Source organism: Jaculus jaculus, chromosome 9, assembly GCF_020740685.1.
Source record: "Jaculus jaculus isolate mJacJac1 chromosome 9, mJacJac1.mat.Y.cur, whole genome shotgun sequence".
Taxonomy (NCBI): Eukaryota; Metazoa; Chordata; class Mammalia; order Rodentia; family Dipodidae; genus Jaculus; species Jaculus jaculus.
In genome coordinates, this window is record NC_059110.1 from 129,727,202 (window position 1) to 129,738,009 (window position 10,808).

The 10,808-nt window shown below is 40.9% G+C and overlaps 1 non-coding gene across 1 annotated transcript; it reads left to right on the forward strand.

Moving 5' to 3' along the window:
* The first annotated feature begins 9,537 nt into the window (after positions 1-9,537).
* Positions 9,538-9,642, forward strand: LOC123463892. Its single transcript, XR_006639262.1, has one exon. It is a non-coding gene; the product is annotated as a small nucleolar RNA U13 (small nucleolar RNA).
* Positions 9,643-10,808: the final 1,166 nt, after the last annotated feature.

Consider the following 10,808-nt stretch of genomic DNA (forward strand, 5'->3'; position numbering starts at 1 on the left):
TGTGTGTGCGTTTTGCCTGGAGTCAAGCCCAATGCCTTGCACAAGCTGTACATATGCTCCACTAAACTATATTCCCCAGCCCCTCAATGAGACCAATTTTTTTTCAAAAACTATAGCACATGACAGAATTTTACATAAGATTCTGTTGAAAAATTTTAATGTAAAATGTCCTCCATAACCTAATGTGTTTGTGATTAAACCTCATACTTAATCTCCAGCTGGTGAAACCTTTGGGAGGTAGAGTCCTGCTGGGGGAGGAGTGTCCCTGGGGGCGGGCCTTGAACATCATTCGTCGAGCCCACTGGGTGTTCAGAGGTAGCGTGCTCCTGCTGCTTCCTCCCACCACTGATGCATGATGATATGAGCCGCCTTCCTAATGCTTCCCATGCCCTGATGAAACTCTCCCTTAAAACTGTAAGCCAAAATAAACTGCCTCTGGTCAGGTATTTTATCCTAGCAAGGAGAAGATAGCTGCCACATATTATTATTCCACAAAACCTTGACTTTTTTTTTTCTTCTGTTGAGGCTGCTACACGTCAGCACCACTGTTTCTACCAGTGGTTCAACCTCTTGTTTAATGCATTAACTCAACTGATATTTTATTGGATCACTAATCTGTGGTAGATTCCAGAGATAAAAGGATTGAGAGGACACATTCTCTACATTCAATAAACTCAACTAAATAGGAGAGATGTAAGCACCTAAGATGATTCCATCAGTATAATAGATCCTTTCATATGAGCGGTATGTTGGGGAAGCAAAGAAGTAAGGGATAACTGTGTTTCCTCAGAGCATTTTTCCTTCATGGCCTGCCCACCATCTTGGTCTCCTAACTGACCACAATAGTAAAGGAGAGTACAGACTAATATGTGTTATTGAACATAATCGTATAATTCTCTACCTAAATTTAAAATAAAATGAAACAATTTTTATGTGCAAAAAAACCCCTGAAGACTAATAACCTAGAATAAATTTACTAAAACATGACATTAGGGACAAATAATAAGATAATTTTACTTCCGTAGATGAGATGTGTCTCCAGTTTTGCCTAATACATTACCTACCAGCTCCAACAACTGACTGTTACTCCAATTATCATAAGATAGTGGATCCTATTCAATTAGTTCTTTCCTCCTTTAACTCATTCTGTCCTTTGTATCTTCTAGCTCATATTACCTGGAATTTTGTTACATAAACAAAACTCCCCCTGCTTCTTCAATGGGAAATCTGTGTTTCCTCTTAAATTTTTAATCCAAAGCCAGCTGTGGTATCACATGCCTTTAATCCCAGCATCGATGAGGTGCTGAGGTAGGAGGATTGCCATGAGTTTGAGACCAGCCTGGGTTATAGACGGAGTTCTAGTTCAGTCTGGGTTAGAGTGAGATCCTGCCTCAACATTCACACTGGCCCCTACAAAAATGTTCAAATTCAAAATAATTCCAAAATTATGTTCATCTGAAGGTTTTAATCCAGCTGCATATGATATTTGGATTATGAATAATGAATGTACTTACATAGAAGACTGAGGAATGTGAAGAATATATGATTCTTGGCTTTCCCTTGGATTCAGAAATGCATTATGGATAAATATCATCTCACTCTTGTGAGGAAGGAGTAAATGACTTGGCCTGACACCTGACAAATGTGATACAAGAGGAGCCTCTTGGGAGTGAGCCCTGAGTTTTTGAGTCAAGTTGAAAGGAGGGGACCAGAGTTTGCTTTGAGCCAAGCTGTTTGAATCAATGTTGAGTCATATTGCCTGCATCTCTGTTAATGTGGGGAGTCAGGGTTGTGGCCACCCTCAGTGGATTAGATACTTGTGCTGTTTCTTATTAAGTTGTTGACTTCCTGCAGCTGTTGAAAATCTCAAGGAACATCAGAGAAGCCAAATCCTCCTGGTAATATTTTATGTCTAGAGTGTGTGGTGTGTGTGTGGTGTGTGTGTGTTTTAAATGAATTCACATCCCCAGTCACATTGGCAATTTGAAAGCTAGTAAGTTCAAATTCAAGTCATTCATGTGATACAGCTTTGCTAAACAAAATATTGTTGCTTCAAATTTAATGTTAAGAAAATTTTGCTTTGAAAGCTGAACATGGTGGGACAGGCTTGTAATCTCAGCATCCAGGAGATTAGGACAGGAGGATCACAAGTTGGAGACCAATATACCCTGTCTCAAACAAAAAAAAAAATGTTTGATGTTGAAATGATAGTAAATAGACTAAAGTACATATTGAAATGTCATATAGGAAAAGGATGTTGTGGTTTGCCATGTTCTATTTATCAGGGAACATGGAAATGAGGTGAAAAGATGCTGTAGACAGTAATACTATTAAATGTGAATTGGCACACTCGGGAACCTCACCAAGGCCCCCTTGAGCATCATTAAAGGGAAAATGTCCATTATATGCCACTTCTTTATGTTTCAAGCTATGTGACTGACGTTCATGTGACATCCGCTGAACTTACTGCCACTTACCCTTGGTGATTTTGTGCTTCCTTGCGAATCAGTCATGAATTGTTTCAGCGTGATCCCAAATCTGGTTAACCATCCTTGAACCACCCTACCCTTGAGACGCGGCTTACCATATCAACACAGCTGTGCTATCAGTCTAACAGCCCAACTCTCAATGTCTCAAAGATTACTATAGGTGTGTCCTGGAAGGTTGTTTTAAAAAGCCTGGTGGGGGAGGATGCTATATCATGGATCACATAACAAAGCTTCCTCAAACTCTTCTGTGGCATCCCTGTCTCGAAACCCTTCCCACATTGTCCTGTCTGTCTTGACCCCATCCTTCACCCACAGCCATTGGGGCTTTTTGAATGCCATTATTGTCAATCAATATCCACTGGCATTCCAAAGCACAGTAGCCTCTACCACTGAGAAAAGACTGCCATCCAGCCAGCCCATGATCAGAGAATTTGTGCAATATGAAATCACAGGAACCAGAAGACCCAAACCTCCACGTGACCTTCAGCTCCAATCCTACACAAATAAATTACTTAAAATGTTAATGTACATATCAAATGCCTGTAACACACATATATGCTGTTCCTATGATAACTATCTGCCCCCTTTCCCCCTTATAAGATAGATTCCCTGAAGTTACCAGAAAATTGAGATTCTATGAGGCCCAACTTTAATTAAGGACCAAATACTTTATAAAATATTCTATGGCAATTCTCCACCTAAAATATTATTTTACTGCTAGATTTTTAAGAGAATATAGAATAGCCAAAATAATAAAATGGGCTGTCACAGGCTATTGGCACCATTCCCAGCATTGAGCTCATTCAGCCTTCCAAACAGCTAAAGCTCTATCAGCAAGAGTAATATTTCTCCTTTAAAGATGAGTAAACTGGCCGGGCATGGTGGTGCACGCCTTTAATCCCAGCACTCGGGAGGCAGAGTTCAAGGCAACCCTGAGACTACAGAGTGAATTCCAGGTCAGCCTGAGCTAGAGTGAGACCCTACCTTGAAAACCCCCAAAAAATAAAATTTAAAAAGATGAGTAAGCTGAGAGCCATGGAGGCTTCACTGACATCTCCTTTGTGATCACAAGCTCAGCTACAGAGCGACACTAAGCATGGCTTAGTCTACAACTCCAGTTCCTGAGAGTCCCAAAGGTTCTTCAGAGATGGAAATTTCATAAAACATGAGCTCTGCCCCAGCAAACACAAAGATAAGCATTATTTTCTCTCAGTACGTAGTTCCACTATTACAACTCCTCTGTAACCACAATAACAGCTGCAATTATGGTCTTGCTTAAAAAACAACTCCTACAAAATATGTAAACACATATCGTCCTCCCCAGGGCTCGCAGAGCATCATGGAAAATGGGACAAAAAGAAAGGAAGAGCTAGAGGATGGGAGGAGCACTGTGAGCACTGTCACCGGGACATGTCAAGGCCATCGCATCCATGAAGCCACACCAGGCATGGTTATGTGCACAAGATAGAGCCAGTTGGCATTCTGTCATAGATAGGGGAGGGGCCGCTCTCCTCTCTGTTGATTCAATGACAGCTTGAGATTGACGGGGAGAGGGACTCATTCTTATCTGTGCCACAGCTACTAATATGAGAAGAGGACTGGAGAGATGGCTTAGTGGTTAAGTATCTCGCCTGCAAAGCCAGACGACCCAGGTTCTGTTCCTCAGAATTCACATAAAGCCAGATGCACAAAGTGGCACATGAGTCTAGAGTTTATTTTCAGTAGTTGCAGGTCCTGTCACACCTATTCTCTCTCCCTCTCTTTATTTGCCTCTTTCTCTTTCTATCTTACTCTTTCAAATAAAAGTAAATAAAATTTTAAAGAGAGATGAGAATAAGGAGTATAGTGAGACTGACAGGGGAAGAGAGGGTAATGTGGAGTACATATCAAAATGGAATATATATGTAATAATATATCGCGAAACAAAATTTTTAATGGTAAGTAAACAACGTATCAGATTAAAGATCCCTAACAAATCCATATCACTTTTTCAGATGAATAAACAAAAATAACACAGTAAGATCATTTTTACTTTTGTTTTTATTTTTTTTGTATTTCTTTAATGAGGAAAAGAAAACGAGATAGAGAATTGGCATGCCAGGGTCTCCAGCCACTGCAATCAAACTCCAGATGCGTGCACCATCTTGTGCTCATGTGCAACCTTGCTTGTATCACCTTGTGTATCTGGCTTATGTGGCACCTGGAGAGTGGAACATGGATCTTTAGTCTTCACAGGCAAGCACCTTAACTACTAAGCCATCCCTCCAGCTCTTAAATTTATTTTTAATTGACAAATAGCAGTCATGCCTGAGTTTCATGTACAATATTTTATTTTAGGATATGTGTGCATTGTGAGATAGCTGGCTCCAGCTAGTTGATATATTCATTGTCCCACATACATATAAGGTTACACTGATTTTATCATGTGATTCAATGTCTATATTATTTCCAATTGCAGTTTGTAATGAGGAACAATATTGGATGAGAATATTTTAGAAACTTCCCAAGTTCACTGAATACAAGGACTCTATCCACAGCACGTTCACATGGCTTGGGTTGGTATAGTGTTCCAAAACGAGGGCATTCAAGGGGCTAAAGTAGTAGTCCAGTGTCCCACTGTTGCAGTTATCTTCTCATTGCTAAAACAAAACTCCCACCTTGAAGCAGCTGATGGAAGGAGAGGATTTATTTCAGTGTATATCCTCAAAGGGAAATTTCATCACGGCAAGAAAATCATGGCAAAGCAGAGACTGGGCATCACATCTTGTCGTAGGAGGTGGGAGATAACAGCAGGAGTGAACTAGCTCTGAACACTCAATGGAGCTAAACTGATAAGCTTCAAGGTCCACCCCCAGGAGAGAGTGAGAAAAGAATGGGCAAGCCATTTAAGATATTTAAGGATATGATTGAATGATGAGGGCCCTGACCAAATCAATAAGAAATCCAATCATAAATGCATCATTTGTTGGCATTATTTGGAGGTGTAGGAAATGAAGATGTGGTCAGTGTGCTTCTGAAGGGCATGTCTTATCCTGGTCTCCTGTGCGTCTTGCTCTGTTTCCTGGCTGCTGTGAGAAAGCTGCTTTCCTCCATCATACCTTCTGCCACTGTGATATTTCTACAGGCCTTAAAATGACAGAGCCAGTAGATGATGAACTGCAACCTGCAAAATCAGGAACCATATGAATCTTGCCTCCCGTAAATTGCTTATGTTAGGTATTTTGTCAAAGTGCTGTACAAAAGTGAAATCTATCTAAGATATCTGGGTTCAGAGAAAAACAAAAATGAGAAAGCATTTAGTGGAAGTCCCATCTCTTTAAACACTACAGAATATGATGAAATAAAAGCTTATTACTGGAAGTAGACTTATAACACAGCCACCAAGAACATGCAGAAGAGAGGGCAGAAAGATTGTAAGAGTCACAGATGGGAAGGAGTATCGTGTGGCATTATCTGCCTGCTGCCCCCCACATAAACACACACATGTACAGAGACTGATGCATTCATGATGCAATGGGAAACACCAATAAGCCCACTGAGGATTGTGGGTGAGGGAAAGAGGGTATAATCTAGTGGGAATATGACCAGCAACCAATAAGTTTATACAATAAAATTCATAATTGATCAAAAATTGAATATAGGGCTGGAGAGATGGTTCATCAGTTATGGCACTTGCCTGCAAAGCCAAAGAATCCAGGTTTGATTCCCCAGAACCCACAAAGATCAGATGCACAAGGTGCATGTTGTCTGGCATTTGCTTGCAGTGGCTAGATGTCCTGGTGCACCCCTTCTCTCTCTCTTTCCCTCTCTCTGCCTCTTCTCTCTCTCAGATGAATAGAAATAAAATATTTTTTAAATGAAATGCAATTTATAAAGTATAGTATATTCTGAGATTTCCATTTGAAACTGTTTTTATTTCTGAAATTTGCATCAGACGCTGAGTCTCCACAGAAAATAATAAGCCTGGTTCTGAGCCACAGGGGTTTCTCATACATTTGTGAGTGGATTGCTTTACTGTATGCTCAGTTTGGGATTTTTCTTTATGCTTTTCAATCTGTGACCACATTGTTGTCTCCAACTAAATGTGTGGTTGTTCATAGCATCATTTCTGTATATAGTGCAAAATGCTTTTATAGTCCATGAATAAAATGTTTAGGGAAAGTGGAAAAAATAAAAGATAAAATTACAAGCATTGTTGGAAAATAAGAGGAAAGTGCCAGAGAGCAAATTAGAAACAATGCCTGTAGAACAGGAAGCAGATGGCATCAAATGGACTAAAACGTTTGCAATGGTTTATAATTAAATGTTGGCAGAGACCTCCCTCATGTTGTGAGAGTTAGGAAAACGTGCCTTTCTGCTCAATCATAGAAAGGCTCCAAGAAAATAAAAAACAGGGCTAGAAACAAAATTTGGGATTCTAAAATTTAAGTTTTCTTGACTGGAGCTGATGGCCCCAAAACTTGTCAAAGAATTCTCACTGAATGAAGTGGACAGGGCTGGACTATGGTACCCTATAGGAAGTTAGAGTGGGTGAGGACACTTGAAAATATGTTGGGATGATTTTGCTGACTATCCCAGTGAACTCACCACAAACTTTTTTTCAATGCTTAATCAGCTCTACTGCCTCCATGTTTTATTTATGAGATTTCACAGCCGACTGATTTCAAACTCACAGAGTAGATACCCTCAAAAACATACCAGTTGAGAGGGCAAGAACCCCAGAAAGCAGTCCAGGACTCAAAGAGAGAGTGGTTTCCCATTCTATTTAGCCTTATGATGTTAGAAAGAAACAAACACAGGTACATTGTAGATGCATTGTGATTGATAGTCCTGGGTTGCATAGAATCACCTAACAGAGGAAGGGCCCTTACCCAAAATATATTGCATACCCAGAAAAAAAATGTATACTACAGGAAAAAAAACTCATAAAAATAGCTAGTAAAATACATACCAGAGGGCTGGAGAGATGCTTAGCAGATAAGGCACTTGCTTGTGAAGCCTAAGGACCCAGGTTCAATTCCCCAATACCCACATAAGCCAGATGCACAAGATGGCTCATGGCTCTAGAGTTTGTTTGCAGTGGCTGGAAACCATGACAGGCCCGTTCTCTCTCTCTGTCTCTCCCTCTCTCTCTCTCCCTCCCTGTACCTCTCTCTCTTAAATAAATAAAAAATATTTTTGCAATATATACTAAAATCTCTTCCACTCCAATCACAAAAAAATAGATGGGGATTTTAAAATACTTTGTTGGGTTATGCCGCTAGTGGACTGAGGCGGGTGGTGTGAGGAGTCAAGGGTACAGATCAGACTAGTGTGAGCTCAGGAACGAGTGAGAGGAGAGAAGAATAAGGCATCGAGGACTGAAAACACTGGAGAGCTGCTCTGAAAAAAAGAGACAGAAAAAGAGAAAGATGGCTTAGCAGCACACGCCAACGAAGCCTAAGGACCAGGCTCCACTACCCAGGACCCATGCAAGCCACATGCATATGGTGGCACATGCAACTGGAGTTCTTTTGCAGTGGCTAGAGACCCTGGTGCACCCCATCTCTCTCTCTCTCTCTCTCTCTCTCTCCCATCCTTAACAAATAAATTAAAATAAAATAAAAAACTTAAAAAAAAAAAAAAGAAAGCAAGGAGGGCATGTTAGTTCAATGAATGGCATTTTTCAGATGAGAAAAGATGAACCCTCATATAAGGTAAAAGGGTAGCCTTCAGGAGAGGTAGGTGGGGAGTAAATAAATACCAGGAGCCAGAAGTGAGCACTTTTTTTTAGTTCTTTGTTCTTTATTTGATTAGCCTTTTTTTAAAAGGTATTTTTTTCTTTTTTATTTATTTGAATGGGGAGAGACAGAGAAAAGAGAGAGTGGGTGCGCCAGTGCCTCTAGCCACCGCAAACAAACCCCAGATGCACGCATTACTTTGTACGTCTGGCTTTACGTGGGTGCTGGGGAACTGAATCTGGGTTGTTAGGCTTTGCAGGTAAGTACTTTAACTGCTGAGTCATTTCTCTAACCCTTGATTGGTTTTCAAAGATGGTGAAATAGAGCCAAGAAGACGGGTGGCCCACTTCCAATGGTGCAGTGCACGCTGCTGGAAGCACACGGGTGCGGCCGGTACCGACGAGAGGAAGGGACAGGCTTCATCTGAAATAAGTCATCATAAAAGAGGGACTAAAAGACAGACCTGATGGTGTGGGCCTATAATCTCAGCTACTCAAGTGCTGAGACAGGAGAATTTCGAGTTCAAGACCTACCTTGGTTCCAAAGTGAGTTCTAGGCCAACTTGGAAATTCAGCGAGATCCTATCTCAAAACAGGATCTAGCTCAATGGGAGAATGCATGTCTAGACACCTGATGCCATAGGTTGTAAAACCCCATCACCTCAAGAAAGGGAGTGTGGTTTGATTCAGGTGTCCCCAATAAACATAGGTGTTCTGAATGCTAGATCCCCAGCTGATGGAGATTTGAGAATTAACACCTCCTACAGGCAGTGTATTGTTGGGGTGGGCTTATGGGTGTTTTAGCCAGTTTCCCCATGCCAGTGTTTGGAACACTCTCCTGTTGCTATTGTCCACCTTATGTGGGCCAGGGGGTGATGTCCACCCTCTGCTCATGCCATCGTCTTCCCCTGCCATTGTGGAGCTTCCCCTCGAGCCTGTAAGGCAAAATAAACCTCTTTTTTTCCCACAAGCTGCTCTTGGTTGGGTGATTTCTACCAGCAATGTGAGCCTGACTGCAACAGGGGGCAATAAAACACTGCAGATGTTAAGAATAGTTGCTGCTGCTAAAATAAGGTTCCTGAGGGCACACTTTTAGTGCCCTGAGTGAGGAAGAAATGTGAGGACTAGATCAAGGACAAGACCATATACAGCACTTAAGTCTTTCTGCCTGGAGGAGTTTTCATGCATTCCACATTTGTTCACTCTAAACTGATTGATGTGTCTATAACAATCTTGACATTACTAATCTATCATCTGTAGCAATATAAGTAGTTCATCAATTTTTACTTTATAAAAACATAATTCAGAATTGACGAAACTGCTCTATGGATCCTTTTATTGGTTCATAAGCATGATGATTTGGTGTTCGCGCTCTTGCGTGACGTGTGCCTCCCACTGAACCTTGTTACGCTCTGGCACATAACCCGTCTGACGTGAAAAAAAAAAAAAAAGAAACTGCTCTATGAAATGAGAACTAAACACAATTTAGAGAATAGTTAAACATGCATGTGCTTGCAAGTTAAAATTAATGTAAAGTGGTAGAATCCTGTATGGTGTACCACAAAAATATATGAAAAACTTTCAGGTTCTTGAGATATGAAAATGATTTATTTTTTAACCCAAAACCTGAAGAAATATTAAACATGTGGCTTCAGAATACAGATTCCCATACAGAATCATGGTGGGGTGGTGATGCCAGGGAAAGAGCTCAGAACCGGGAGAGTGACTCGGCAGTTAAGAGTGCTTTTCATGCAAATATGAAGGTCTAAGGAGTCTCCAGGATGACCTGAGTTCATCCCAACCACTCATATGAAGGGCTGGGCATGGTTACACATGCCTATAACTGCTGGGCTGTGGGATGTGGAGACGGGAGAATATCCGAGGCTCTCGGGTCAACCAAAAAAAAAAAAAAAAAAATCAAAATGACAACTCTAGGTTCTGTGAGAGTCACTGTCTCAAGAAAACAACACAAAAGAGCAACAGAAGGGGGTATTTGACATTCTTGCTGACAACCACATGCATGCACATAGAGCGTACACATCTGTGTATGTGTGTCTGCTGTAAATACACACACTTTACCATACATACTGCACACACATGCCAAAGTAATTAATTAATTATATCGTAAACAGAAAAAGAAGCAGGATCAAAGGGGGGAAAAAAAAACCAAGAGCTTTTGCTGTTTGGAATGGCCGAAATATTTGGCCTAAAGATCACAGGAGTGTTCCCATGATGTAAAAACTATTGGTCATTGTTCAATTAACCAATGAGCCAAAACCCATACTGTACAGCACAGCATCCGAACTCTTGAGAAATGCATCACAAAAAGGAGCAGGGTTTAGGAAAAAAAAAATTGTCAGAGAAGTCACTTGAGGACAAAAGAGAAAAAGAGGACAAAAGTACAGCAATGAATTTGGAGAGAAAATAACAGTGAATTGGAGTCCCTCCTTCCTCCATGCGCAGGGAACATGCTAAGCAAAGTCAGTGGGGATTCCCAGAATGAAGGAGGACTGAATGCTGCAGACTTAGATGTTGGATTCACAGAATTTTGAAACAGCAATTTTGAGTGTCATATTAATTTAAAGCCCCAGAGAAATGGT